This window comes from Papio anubis, chromosome 4 (genome assembly GCF_008728515.1).
Source record: "Papio anubis isolate 15944 chromosome 4, Panubis1.0, whole genome shotgun sequence".
Taxonomy (NCBI): Eukaryota; Metazoa; Chordata; class Mammalia; order Primates; family Cercopithecidae; genus Papio; species Papio anubis.
The window spans coordinates 96,954,633-96,967,354 of record NC_044979.1 but is presented as its reverse complement, the minus strand read 5'-3'; positions in this window follow the sequence as shown (position 1 = coordinate 96,967,354).

The window sequence follows — 12,722 nt, the reverse complement described above, 5'->3', positions numbered from 1 at the left end:
ATCTAAGAATTACTGGTATTCAAGAGGGAGCTGTGCAAGAGCCAGGGCTAGAAAGCTTATTCAAAGAAATAATAATGGGAAACTTCCCCAAACTTGGGAAAGATAAATATACAGGTACAGGAAGGTCAGAGATCACCAATCAGGTAAAACTCAAAATTACCCCAAGGCAATTAATAATCAAATTCTCAAAGGTCGTGGACAAAGAGAGGATCCTAAAAGCAGCAAGGGAAAAGAAGCAAATAACATATAAAGTAGCTGATAAGGTTTGGCTCTGTGGCCCTACCCAAATCTCATCTTGAATTATACTCCCATAATTCCCACATGTTATGGGAGGGATCCGGTGGGAGATTATTTGAATCATGGGAGCAGTTTCCCCATACTGTTCTCATGGTAGTGAATAAGTCTCATGAGATCTGATGGTTTTATCAGGGGTTTCCACTTTTGTATCTTCCTCATTTTTTTCTCTTGCCACCACCTTGTAAGAAGTGCCTTTCACCTCCCACCATGATTCTGAGGTCTCCCCAGCCATGTGGAACTGTAAGTCCAATTAAACCTATTTTTCTTCTTAGTCTCTTGTATGTCTTTATCAGCAGTGTGAAAATGGACTAATACAGTAGTTCCAATTAATCTGGTAACAGACTTCTTAACGGAAACTATACAGGCCAGGGGGGAGTGGGACAACATATTCAAAGTGCTGAAAGAAAGAAACATGCCAAGTAAGAATTATGTACCCAGCAAAGGTATCTTTCAAACAGAAAAGAGAAATAAAGCCTTTCACAGACAAACAAAAGCTGAGGGAACTTATCACCCCAGACCCGTCTTACAAGAAATGCTGATAAAGGGAGATCTTTAATATGAAAGAAAAAAATTAACATGCAAAAAGAAAACATTTGAAGGTATAAAACCCACTGGTAAAAGAAAGTACACAGACAAACTCAGAATATTCTAACACTATAATTGTGGTGTACAATCCACTCATAAATCTAGTATGAAGACTAAATAACAAATCTATCAAAAACAATACTAGCTACAGTAACCTGTTAAGAGATAGACAATATAAAATACATAACTAGAGACAACAAAAAGTCAAAATGTGTGTGTAGGGGAATGAAGTTAAAGTGTGGTGTTAGTTTTTCCTTTATTTGTTGGTTTCTTTGTGATCAAAGATAAGTTGTCATTTGTTTAAAATAACTTGTCATATATATATATAAGATGTTTTTGTAAGCCTCATGGTAACCACAAAGGAAAAACCTATAATAAATATACTAAAAATAAAAAGCAATGAATTAAAACATACCACCAGAGGCTGGGTGTGGTGGCTCACACCTGTAATTTCAGCACTTTGGGAGGCCGAGGCAGGTGGATTGCTTGAGCCCAGGAGTCTGAGACCAGCCTGGGCAACATGATGAAACCCTGTCTCTACTAAAAATACAAAAATTAGCCAGGCATGGTGGCACACACCTGTGGGCCTAGCTACTTAGGAGGCTGAGGCCGGAGGATCGCCTGAGTCTGGGAGGTGAAGGCTGCAATGAGCTGAGATTGTGCCAGTGCACTCCAGCCTGGGTGACAGATCAAGACCTGTCTCCAAAAAATAAATAAATAAGTAAATAAAATAAAACATACTACCAGAGAAAATTGCTTAACCACAAAGAAAGACAGTAAGGAAGGAAGAAAGAGAGAAGTTAACAAAACAACCAGAAAACAAGTAACAAAATGTAGTAGTATTATCTATCAATAATTACATTTATGTAAATGGACTGAATTATCCAAGTAAAAGACAGAGTGGCTGAATGGATAAAGAAATAAGACTCAACTATATGCTGCCTACAAGAGACCCACGTCATCTTTAAAGACACACATAGACTAAAAAATGAAAGGATGGAAAAAGATAGTCCATGCAAATGGAAACCAACAAAAGCAGGAGTAGCTATAGTTAGATAAAGTAGACTAACACTTACACTTTAAAAAGAGTTAAAGAAGTTCACTATAATGATAAAGGGGTCAATCCAGCAAGAGGATATAACAATTATAAATATCTGTGCACCCAACACAGAAACACCAAAGTATATAAAGCAGACGTTAATAGACCTAAAGGGAGGAATAGACTGCTATACAATTATCGTGGTGACTTCAATAACCCACTCTCAGTAATGAACAGATTATCCAGTTGGGAAATCAACAAAGGAACATCAGAGTTAAACTATACTCTAGATCAAATGGGCCTAAATTGACATTTAAATCGTGTGTAAATAGTCATTTTGTTGTGTGACATCGTAACAGCACTTTTGCCTTTATATAGGTATAAAAATATCCCATTTCTGATTTCTTGAGTCAAATTAATTGAATGTTAGCCACAAGCTAGTTGAAGAGGAAGACATTACTACTGCTAGGCTAATCTTTATTAAACATTTTAAAAAAATCAAACCTCCACTTTCCCCTCTTTTCTACCTTCTTTTTTCCCTTGACGTTAACACTTAGTAGATGATCTCATGGCCTACCTCTCAGAGTATATAGAAACCTTCTCATAGGAGGTCTCTCAACTTTCTAATACCAAGTCTCCAAACCCACCTGTGTCCGTACTTATCCTGGTCTCCTTCCCTCAAGTTACAATAGAAGGAATATCTCTCTTCCTACCCAAGGTCAATATCTTTACCTATGCTTTGGATCCCAGCACTTCTTGTCTTCTCAGGAAATCTATGCTATAGGTTATCCCTTCTCTCTCCTATATCTTAAATATTTTAAATGTCTTCTTTTCAATGGGGTTATTCCCGTCTGCTTATAAACAAACTTGTTTTCTTCATTAAAGGAAAGGCTCCTGACTAACAGTCACTTTTCCTTAAATAGTGCTTGGATGAACAATGTCAGTGCTTGCCTGTGTAATTCTGTCTTTTCTGTACTTTTAGAGCTGACTCCATGGCTGAGATTATAGGTCTCCATATTTAATAAGTTTATATCTAAGTCTTCTAAACAAAGGAGACAGATAGTCTGCCTCATTTGTTTATTTATTTATTTGAGACCAAGTCTCACTCTGCTGCCCAGGCTGGAGTGCAGTGGCGCAATCTCAGCTCACTGCAACCTCTGCCTCCCAGGTTCAAGTCATTCTGTTGGCTCAGCCTTCTGAGTAGCTGGGATTACAGGCATGTGCCACCATATCCGGCTAATTTTTGTATTTTTAGTAGAGATGGGGTTTCACCATGTTGGCAAGGCTGGTCTCGAACTCCTGACCTCAGCTGATCCACCCACCTTGGCCTCCCAAAGTGCTGGGATTACAGGTGCGAGCCACCGTGCCCAGCCTATTCTGCCTCTTTTATGTGGCTGCATGTATCTACTGTCACCCTTTAATGTGTTGATTTCTTGTTGTAATTCCCAGAGAGGAATCTTTTTTTTCCCCAATTTACTTATTTCTAGAGAGGATCTCAGTGTGGCTTCAAAATATACAAGACTAGTTTTTGCAGTATTTTTCTAAATAAAAATATTTCTTAGCCAGGTGTGGTGGCTCATGCCTGAAATCCCAGCACTTTGGGAGGCTCAGGTGGGAGGATCACTTGAACCCAGGAGTTTGAGACCAGCCTGGGCAACATAGTGAGATCTCATCTCTAAAAAAAAAAAAAAATTAAAAAAAAATTAAAAGAAAAACAAGTATTGTGTTGGGCACTTGTGGTCCCAACTACTGGGGAGGCTGAGGTGGGAAAATTGCTTGAGCCCAAGAGGTCAAGGCTGCAGTAAGTCATGATGGCACCACTGTACACGCACAGGTGACAGAGTGAGACTCTGTCTAAAAAGAACAAAAACAAACAAACAAAAACAACAACAACAACAAAAAACGGCCAGGAGCGGTGGCTCATGCCTGTAATCCCAGCACTTTGGGAGGCCGAGGCAGGTGGATCATGAGGTCAGAAGATCAAGACCATCCTGGGTGACATGGTGAAACCCCATCTCTACTAAAAATACAGAAACAAAATTAGTCAGGCATGGTAGCGGGCACCTGTAGTCCCAGCTACTCGGGAGGCTGTGGGTGGGAGAATGGCATGAACCTGGAGGCAGAGCTTGCAGTGAACCGAGATTGTGCCACTGCATTCCGGCCTGGGCGACAGAGTGAGACTCTGTCTCAAAACAAACAAACAAACAAAAACTTCTTCCAACTAGTGTGCATGTGTGCACCACCCAGATAATAGCAGCTTTGGCAGAATTTTGTCTCTAGTCTTGTAGTTTTCATTTTTCGTATATAAAACTCAATGAGAAGTGCAATGTTAATTGAGTAGTTCCACTGAAAAAAAAGAGGTTATGGCTTACTGACTTTATTGAAATAACTTGCATTTACATCAAGAGTTGACCAAAATTTCCTATTTTGAAAATTAGTACTGTATTTAGCTACTTAAATGGAGCCCATTGCCATGGAAGTTGGCAATACCGTTTTAATAAAACAGGATTGAATATTTGTGGAGAAACATTAAATGCTTCATATTTTGCATGTCTTATGACTATGTGTATCAATAAAAAGAAGCAATTGAATATGTTTCCACAAATGGAAAAGATGTTAAAGCAATAAGAAAAAAAGATGTATTTCAGCTGATTCAAGCTGATCAGAAGATATATTTTAGGAGCAGACCTTCATTTACATGTATTCAAATAACTATTGAACTTGTCAGTAATAACAGCTGCTTAATCTGAGTTTTATGATGGCTTTTTGACTTGTTGCTACTTAAAGCAATCATATAAAGGCAGCAAATCCCCACAACATCAGAAAATGTAGTATTAAAAAACTCCAGTATTAAGTTCCTATAGATGAGACTTCATGAGTAGTAGAAATAATAAAGGATGGTTCCACAAGTGTGTGATACAATAATAGGAATTAGTACGATTAAACTGGACAACTTTCATTTACTGGACAGATGGTAATTCTTAAGTAGAATCTTTCCAGAGAATCAGCACAATATAGGTACTGCATTCAAAGGCACTTGTTATTAAAAGTAAACAATCGAAAATAATTTGCAATGAAAGTTCAAAACTACTTGGCAGAATGAACGTGAGTATTCTTTAAAAAGCTAAGCCTTTTCAAAGGCTGAAGCTTGGCTTGCTGTTATGCGTTTTATAAAACTACAACATAATTTTTTAAAGTTTCCCGAGCAAGCACTGTACAGTTCAGTTTTAAAAATTGTATTTTTTTGCTTGGAATGTTTCTGAATTCCATCTAGAGAAATTTTACTGTAAGCATAGATAAGGAAAAAATGAAACCATTTTGGCAATCAAGAAGAACTTTAGAGATTTTTAGACTAACCACAAATGAAATAATGCCCTCTGACCTCAGGGTCTCAATGAGGGGATAATATGAGTGCTAGATTTTAAAAAGTTTAGTGAGTGGATGGTAATCTCTGAAAAGCAGATTGGAAGGCAGATCAGCATGAATTTGAAGATATGAAGAAACTCAGGGAAGTTCATAAAGGCTGGAGTATCATAGTTATTGCCTTTGTAAATATGAGGTTGTCAAACTCTATTCAAACTCTATTCATTACTCAAGCCAGGAGTTTAGGGTTGATGGTCTCAGTAATTTTGTTGATGGAATATATGTTTGATGAATGAAGAAACTGTTTAACAGTTACATGCATTAATAAGCAAACTAAAGTCATAAACCTTAATATATTTTCTACAAATAATCCTATCAACTCAAATGGTGTCTATTTGGTAGTATAATTACATATGATGGTTCTATTGATTATTTAGAAATCTTATTCAGTTTATAGATTTTGTAGGTATGTATATTAGTTTCCTATTGCTGCTGTAACAAATTACCACAAATAGTGGATTGAAACAGCACAAATGTATTATCTCATGATTCTGGAAGTCAGAAGTTTGAAATGGTTTTCACTGGGCTAAAATCAAGTTGTTATTAGGACTGCATTCCTTTTGGAGGCTCCAGGGGATAATTTGTTTTCTTGCCTTTTCTAGCTCTTAAGGCCACCTGGCTTCCTTGGCTTGTGGCCTCTTCCTCCATCTTCAGAGCTAGCAGCATAGCATCATAAACGCTCTCTATGTCTCTGTCATCTCATCTCTTTCTTTGACTCTGACCCTCCTTCCTCTATCTTATAAAGACCGTTGAGATTACATTGGGCCCACCTGGATAATCCAGGATAGTCTCCCTCTCTCAAAATCTTTAATTTAATCATCTCTACAAAGTCCCTTTTGCTATGTAAGAACACATATTCACAGGTTCTGGGAATTTGGATATGGACGTCTTTGTCATATTTTCCTGCCTACTGCAGTGTGACAGACTGGATTATTGTTCCAACTCTTCACTCCCTACCAATAAATAGGATTATAGATTCATACCCTTTCCAGCAATTTTGCAGTGCCTTCCCAAAATGGTTAAGTTGTATCCCCACCCCTTGGCTCTGGAATTGACCCTATGTCTTGCTTTGGCCTGTGAGATGTTGGTAGTTGTGATATAATTGAAGGCTTAAAAAGTGCTCGTATGATTGCGCCTGCTCTCTTGTACTTCTGTTATTGCCATGAGAAGAACATGCCCAAGACAAGAGTCATGTGGAATAGAGCTGAGTTGCCTTAGCTGAGTCTGGCCTGAATCAGTTTACCCTTGGCCAATCCACGGATCTCTACAAATTAATTATTGTTCCTTTAAATCAGTGAATTTTGAGATACTTTGTTATGCTTAATTTTTGTGGCAATCACTGATACAGTAGAGATCTTAGATTTTCCTTTTTCATAATCTTGTCTTCCACTTGCAGTTATTGTACTGCTAGAAAACATTTCATCATACATTTAACACTTACTTAACAACTACCATGTGCCAGGTATATGCGAAGTTCTAGGCAGAAAGTTGGAAGCTTAACTTTCATGCTCCGTTCATGTAGCACTCATAGACATTCCCAAAAAAAGGGAGGAAAGGGCACAAGGAAGAGATGGAACTTGAAGTCATTCTATGAATTGAATGGCAAAGATTTGATTTAGTTACTCATCACGACCAATCTGCATTACTGTGACATTAATTGAATACATTTTTACTGAGAACTTAATTTGTGAATGTGTTTGGTGTTAGGGATACATATGAGAAGATGCAAACTTTGTTTTCATATCTAAGAATGATATTACTGATCATAGCATTGTAAAAAAAAAGTGATAATTTTTTCTATTATATTTCATTTGATTTTATAGTCATAACAGGCATTGTGTTTCTGATTTTAAAAACATAATTTAGTAGGAAAAGAGTTTAAAACTATTAGCTTAACTAAGTTTGGTTAGTATCTGTTGATTTTAGTAATTTATACCAGTGCTTCTCAAGCTATCTTTGATGAAAGAACATTTATTTTTTAAGTTTCTAATCTATGTTGACTGATACATTTATAAAATACAATAAGAGGCCAGGCGCCATGGCTCAAGCCTGTAATCACAGCACTTTGGGAGGCCGAGACGGGCGGATCACGAGGTCAGGAGATCGAGACCATCCTGGCTAACACGGTGAAACCCTGTCTCTACTAAAAAATACAAAAAAACTAGCCGGGCGAGGTGGCGGGCGCCAGCTACTCAGGAGGCTGAGGCAGGAGAATGGCGTGAACCCGGGAGGCAGAGCTTGCAGTGAGCTGAGATCCCGCCACTGCACTCCAGCCTCGGCACGGAGCGAGACTCCATCTCAAAAAAAAAAAAAAAACCAATAAGAAATGCCAAAACTGTGTCAAATTGTTATAAAACATTTCTGGCTTTCTACACTCATCTTTTCTTGTACTGGTAACAAATAGTTTGTTGATTGGCACCTGCCAGTAGACTACACTTTCGGTAACACTGCTACTGATTCTAATTATTACAAATCAAGAATGTGAATATATTTGAATGCATGAAATCTGAAGACTTATCAGTAATTCATGTCAAATTTATTGTTTTTTAATATTAGCTTTTAATTTTTTAAGTTAAGAAATGATATATGAAAATGTGAATGGGAAATGCTTTCTATTAATTCAGGTCCATCTTCTCTCTCTCTCTTTTTTTTTTGGAAATGGTCTCGCTGTGTCTCCCACACTGAAGTGCAGTGGCACAATCACAGCTCACTGCAAGCTCAACCTCCTGGGCTCAAGCAGTCTTCCCACCTGAGCCTCCTGAGTAGCTGGGACAACAAGCATGTGCCACCATGCTCAACTAATTTTTAAATTTTTTGTAGAGGTCTCATCGTGTTGGTCTCATTGCATTGCCCAGGCTGGTCTCGAACTCCTGGACTCAAGTGATTACTGGGGGCTCACACCAGTAATCCCAACACTTTGGGAGGCTAAGGCAGGTGGATTGCTTGAGCTTAGGAGTTTGAGACAAGCCTGGGCAACATGGTGAAACCCTGTCTCCATTAAAAAAAAAAAAAAAGCCCGGCATGGTGATGCATGCCTGTAATGCCTGTAGTCCCAGCTACTCAGGAGGCTGAGGTTGGAGGCTCCCTTGAGCCTGGAGGCCAAGGCTGCAGTGAACCATGATTTTACGACTGTATTCCAGCCTGAGCAACAGAGCAAGATCCAAAAGACAGAGAGAAAGAGAGAGAGAGAGAGAGAGAGAGAGAAGAAAGGGGAAGGAAGGAAGGAAGGAAGGAAGGAAGGAAGGAAGGAAGGAAGGAAGGAAGGAAGGAAGGAAGGAAGGAAAAAGAAAAGAAAGAAATACAAAAGAAGAAAGAAAAGAAAAGAAAGAAAATCCTCTTCTAATGTGTAGCAGTCAATTACAATAAAAAGAAAGCAGATAATTTGGGGATACTTCAGGAAGTCCTTTGTGCTCTAGCAAGTTAGGTAATTTTTCTAGATTTTAAAAGTTATTTGTTTTCATAGCATTGCATAGAATATAAAAATAATTCTTTTACCTCTGAAAAAAATAAGGTAGCTATTTAAAAAGTAAAAGCAAATGCTTATAGAAATATAAAGCAAGCTGGCTGGAGAGGAATTGGAATTGTCAGTGATTTTTTTCTCTTATATATGGGTTCCTGGGGGAGGCATCACATTTGAAGCGATAACATGGTTTTAGGATCAAAGCAAATAACTAAAACAAGGAGGAAGCTAGTTTCTCATTACACTGCAATGTGTCTTTAGAATGTTGAACAAATGGACTGAAGGACAGCAAAGCACATCAATGGTAAATTATATAATTCTTGATGTCTTCTCTTGTCCCATAGACGTGTCTATGGCAGCCCACAAATTGTAAAGACTGGGTAGATGTCAACAGTGCTGACTTCCTTTGTTTACCAAATTTCAGTACATAAAACCACACTAAAGTAGTCATTAAACAAAGAAGAACTGAAAGGGGAAGAGTTGAGATCTGAATTATTTAAATAAAAGTATCTTAAAATTATGGTATTAGGGATGAGGGTAAAAAATTGTTTAGTATTATGAAATTAAATTAAGCATGGATTTGATGGATGAATATAGGGAAAAAGTATAAAAATTAAATGGGGTTGAAATGGGGGTAGGGATGGAATAATTTCTAAGTATTGTAATATGCAATGCAAATTGTGAGCAGATATACAAGACAGTACTTAAAGTCCTGTAAAAATGTGTGTATGTGTGTGTGTGTTTTTCTTTTGCCTAGTAGTGGGACACTATAGAAAAAGGGAGAATTTTGAGCGCCTTTGAAATCTTTTTTTTTTTTTGAGACAAAGTCTTGCTCTGTTGCCCAGGCTGATGTGCAGTGGTGCACTCTTGGTTCACTGCAACCTCCACCTCCCAGGTTCAAGCAGTTCTCGTGCCTCAGCCTCCCGAGTAGCTGGGATTATAGGCATGTGCCACCATGCCCAGCAAATGTTTGTATTTTTAGTAGAGACAGGGTTTTACCATGTTGGCTAGGCTGGTCTTGAACTCCTGACCTCAAGTGATCTGCCCACCTCAGCCTCCCAAAGTGCTAGGATTACAGGCATGAGCCACTGTGACCAGCCTAAATCTTATTTAATTGTACTCATATTGGTCTTAGTCATTTGTACGACACTACTGTTTAATATTGACAACTTTGAAAGTCACTGAAAAAAATTAAATGGCAATTTAATGTTAAGAGCTGCTTATGGTTATCAAATCCATCAAAGCCCTTCATGAATATATTAAGCACAAACCCACTGAATTACTGTTGCTGAAGACAGCTTGGTATTTTAAAATTGCCTAGTGAGAACAGATGTACTATAATAATAGGAAGGACTCTGGTTACAATTTACTATTTTATCTTTACATATAGAAAGAAATCCAGACCTGTTTTTAATTATTTAATGTTCTAGAATCTTTGCCAACCTAGTGGAGGTATTTTTTTTTTCCCCAAGACAGAGTCTTGCTTTGTTGCCCAAGCTAGAGTGCAGTGGCACAGTCTTGGCTCACTGCAAGTGGGGGTATTTTTTTTCTTTAGCTATAAAATGATTTCTAGAAGTATATTTAGAAAATTATGTTTCATCTAGATTAATGTTATTTAAATAGCTGCAATAACAAAAATAAAATTCCTGTGACAAAATAATTCATGGGGCAGTGGTACAAAAATTCAGTAAATAGTTCATATAGAATAAATTACGATTCAGAGGCCAAGTGCGAATCCTCCAAAGTTTAATTAATAAGGCAGCTGCATTCTTCGGTTTCATTCTTCTAGGAGACTGTCTTTTCATTAAATGTTAATAAGGATTTTGTGGGGATCAGTGCTATCCTAAAGAGAGAGCAGGGCACAGAGCATAACATATGACCATGAACATCTTGCTTGCTTTACATTGCTAGTCCTGAAACCATTATTTGGAAGACTGATGCAGCCTGCTTTCCCTTATAATGTTTTAAATTCCAAAATACTGTCTCAATTATCTTTCATCCAAAGTCATAGTGTGCTTAATCCAGGTATTAAACCATTAAATCCAGGTATTAAATCATTAAACATGATTTCTCAAACCAACCTAGATCAAAGTAAAAAGGAAGATAGTTACCCATCCACTCTCTCTCTGATTGGTAAAATTTCAAGTAGTGCAAGAAGGGTCATCTTTAGCAGTAGGGTGGATTGGGGAAAATTAAGTTGTATCAGTGACCCTGCATTTTTCCCCTTAGGAGAGCTCGAGGACAACTTTCCCTGACTCTGTGATGGACCAAGAATACAAATGAGATATTTAGGATCACTCAATTGGACCTCTTATTTAAATTCTTATTTAATAAGAATTAAAGGGAGAGAATCAAAAGATTTGTCTTTTAAAGTACCTGCTTACAGTTCAAGGTAACTTCATCAAACCATCAAGGAGTAGTAAAACAATTCACATGAAGAAAAGGGATTCTGCATTAAATTTTAGGTAGTAATGAAGAACGAGAATTTTCTTGGCATGTTCCTAGTGCACATATACCTTGGGGACTAAGCCTGAAATAAAAGGCAAGAATGGGATTTGGAGCCGGGCGCGGTGGCTCAAGCCTGTAATCCCAGCACTTTGGGAGGCTGAGACGGGCGGATCACGAGGGCAGGAGATCGAGACCATCTTGGCTAACACGGTGAAACCCCGTCTCTCCTTAAAAAAATACAAAAAACTAGCCGGGCGAGGTGGTGGGCGCCTGTAGTCCCAGCTACTCGGGAGGCTGAGGCAGGAGAATGGCGTGAACCCGGGAGGCGGAGCTTGCAGTGAGCTGAGATCTCCCCACTGCACTCCAGCCTGGGCGACAGAGCGTGACTCCGTCTCAAAAAAACAAAAAAAAAAAGAAACAAAGAATGTGATTTGGGCCCATCTCTTCTCTGGAGATCCAGGTAGAATATAGCAGCAGCCTATAAATTAAGACCAAGAGTAAGGCAGAACCAGAGTCCAAGAAGCCTAGATGTAATCAAGACAAACACGTCTCTTTATTAAAAATAAGCACAGTAAGGACTTGGTCTCCGAACCGGGCAGGAGAAACTCAGTTACTAGAGCTAGGATATAAGATCAGAGCCAGATTATCATGAAAGCTGACCCTTCTGATGGTTAGGTTCCTGAGCACTGAGAATCTTAGATAAAATAAATCAATTCAGTTAAAGGGAGAGGGCTGCTACCTGGGCAGGGAACCAGGTAGCCTCTGACAAGTCTGGAATGGGATGGATAGTTCTCTCACCTTATTCCTAATTTGTAGAACCCTAAAGACATACAGCATTATGTTAATTATTCAACTCTAGTTCATATTAAATTGCTTGTTCTTAAAATGATTGACCAGGGCAGCAAAGTGCCTGAGTACAGTCATGTGCCACATAATGACGCTGGTTGATGGACCACGTATATGACAATGGTCCCATAAGATTATAATACTGTATTTTGACTGTATGTTTTCTATGTTTAGATACACAAATACTTACCATTATGTTACAATGCCCATAGTATTCAGCACATTAACATGCTGTGCAGTTTTATAGCAGAGGAGCAATAAGCTATACCATCTAGCTAGATGTGTAGTAGGCTACAGATCTAGGTTTGTGTGAATACACTTTATGATGGGCCGGGTGCGGTGGCTCAAGCCTGTAACCCCAGCACTTTGGGAGGCTGAGACGGGCGGATCACGAGGTCAGGAGATCGAGACCATCCTGGCTAACATAGTGAAACCCCGTCTCTACTAAAAAAAGAATACAAAAAACTAGCCAGGCGAGGTGGCGGACGCCTGTAGTCCCAGCTACTCGGGAGGCTGAGGCAGGAGAATGGCGTAAACCCGGGAGAGGGAGCTTGCAGTGAGCTGAGATCTCGCCACTGCACTCCAGCCTGGGCGAAAGAGCGAGACTCCGTCTCAAATATATAT